Source organism: Pristiophorus japonicus, unplaced genomic scaffold, assembly GCF_044704955.1.
Source record: "Pristiophorus japonicus isolate sPriJap1 unplaced genomic scaffold, sPriJap1.hap1 HAP1_SCAFFOLD_1551, whole genome shotgun sequence".
Taxonomy (NCBI): Eukaryota; Metazoa; Chordata; class Chondrichthyes; family Pristiophoridae; genus Pristiophorus; species Pristiophorus japonicus.
Window position 1 is genome coordinate 25,001 of NW_027251229.1, and position 2,500 is coordinate 27,500.

Here is a 2,500-nt window from a genome sequence, read left to right on the forward strand (position 1 = left end):
GCTGGATAACTCATTAACCAGAAGGCGGCTGGAGGCAGGCAGGGCTGATGGCTGAGGCCGGGTGGAGGCCACCCGCGGCCGGGAAAGTCAAAAGTCCCGTTGTGTGGAAGTCTATGAGGTCAGATTCGGCCGCCTTACCGGGCCTGCGGTTGATGGTTTCCCGCTTGGGCAAGCGAGTCGGCCCGGCAAAGTGGCCACTTGCATTTTCTGGCAAGTGTCTGCGAACAACGTTAATGAGTTGAACCTCGGCAATTGTCGGAAGTCCCGATGAAGAAATGAAAATGCCCCTTTTGCGGGGATTTGGATGCTCATGGCCGGCAGCAGGTGGCCCGACGCCCCGCCAACTTGACACTTGTCATTTCTGTCCTTGGGGGTTGGCGGGGTATCTGCACAGAGGTAGGAGGTGGCAGAATCGAGACTTGGTGAGTTTTCCAAACAAACGTCTCGAGCCTCCAGGTCTGCAGAGACCGACCAGGGCTGCCGCCCAACCGACTATTCACCCTTTTTGGGCGGGAATTTATTCCCTTTTTGCCCATTTTTCGGGTTTTTGGTCGGGCTTCAAAAGCGGCTGCCCGAGGCCTGGCAGGTGCCGGGGCATGGTCCCCGATCGCGCCAGGCGGCTCGCGCGACGCGATTAGGCCCCGAAAGGAGTCGGGAAATCGGCAGACCTGCCCGAGTTCAGCCCGCGGGGGCGGGGGGTAGGTCGGTTCGGCTCAAATCATTAACCAAAGCCGAGACTTGGTCTCGCTGGCGCAACCGAAGTGCCAGGCTGGATAACTCATTAACCAGAAGGCGGCTGGAGGCAGGCAGGGCTGATGGCTGAGGCCGGGTGGAGGCCACCCGCGGCCGGGAAAGTCAAAAGTCCCGTTGTGTGGAAGTCTATGAGGTCAGATTCGGCCGCCTTACCGGGCCTTCGGTTGATGGTTTCCCGCTTGGGCAAGCGAGTCGGCCCGGCAAAGTGGCCACTTGCATTTTCTGGCAAGTGTCTGCGAACAACGTTAATGAGTTGAACCTTGGAAATTGCCGGAAGTCCCGATGAAGAAATGAAAATGCCCCTTTTGCGGGGATTTGGATGCTCATGGCCGGCAGCAGGTGGCCCGACGCCCCGCCAACTTGACACTTGTCATTTCTGTCCTTGGGGGTTGGCGGGGTATCTGCACAGAGGTAGGAGGTGGCAGAATCGAGACTTGGTGAGTTTTCCAAACAAACGTCTCGAGCCTCCAGGTCTGCAGAGACCGACCAGGGCTGCCGCCCAACCGACTATTCACCCTTTTTGGGCGGGAATTTATTCCCTTTTTGCCCATTTTTCGGGTTTTTGGTCGGGCTTCAAAAGCGGCTGCCCGAGGCCTGGCAGAGGCCGGGGCATGGGCCCCGATCGCGCCAGGCGGCTCGCGCGACCCGATTAGGCCCCGAAAGGAGTCGGGAAATCGGCAGACCTTGCCGAGTTCAGCCCGCGGTGGCGGGGGGCAGGTCGGTTCGGCTCAAATCATTAACCAAAGCCGAGACTTGGTCTCGCTGGCGCAACCGAAGTGCCAGGCTGGATAACTCATTAACCAGAAGGCGGCTGGAGGCAGGCAGGGCTGATGGCTGAGGCCGGGTGGAGGCCACCCGCGGCCGGGAAAGTCAAAAGTCCCGTTGTGTGGAAGTCTATGAGGTCAGATTCGGCCGCCTTACCGGGCCTTCGGTTGATGGTTTCCCGCTTGGGCAAGCGAGTCGGCCCGGCAAAGTGGCCACTTGCATTTTCTGGCAAGTGTCTGCGAACAACGTTAATGAGTTGAACCTCGGAAATTGCCGGAAGTCCCGATGAAGAAATGAAAATGCCCCTTTTGCGGGGATTTGGATGCTCATGGCCGGCAGCAGGTGGCCCGACGCCCCGCCAACTTGACACTTGTCATTTCTGTCCTTGGGGGTTGGCGGGGTATCTGCACAGAGGTAGGAGGTGGCAGAATCGAGACTTGGTGAGTTTTCCAAACAAACGTCTCGAGCCTCCAGGTCTGCAGAGACCGACCAGGGCTGCCGCCCAACCGACTATTCACCCTTTTTGGGCGGGAATTTATTCCCTTTTTGCCCATTTTTCGGGTTTTTGGTCGGGCTTCAAAAGCGGCTGCCCGAGGCCTGGCAGAGGCCGGGGCATGGTCCCCGATCGCGCCAGGCGGCTCGCGCGACCCGATTAGGCCCCGAAAGGAGTCGGGAAATCGGCAGACCTGCCCGAGTTCAGCCCGGGGGGGGCGGGGGGCAGGTCGGTTCGGCTCAAATCATTAACCAAAGCCGAGACTTGGTCTCGCTGGCGCAACCGAAGTGCCAGGCTGGATAACTCATTAACCAGAAGGCGGCTGGAGGCAGGCAGGGCTGATGGCTGAGGCCGGGTGGAGGCCACCCGCGGCCGGGAAAGTCAAAAGTCCCGTTGTGTGGAAGTCTATGAGGTCAGATTCGGCCGCCTTACCGGGCCTTCGGTTGATGGTTTCCCGCTTGGGCAAGCGAGTCGGCCCGGCAAAGTGGC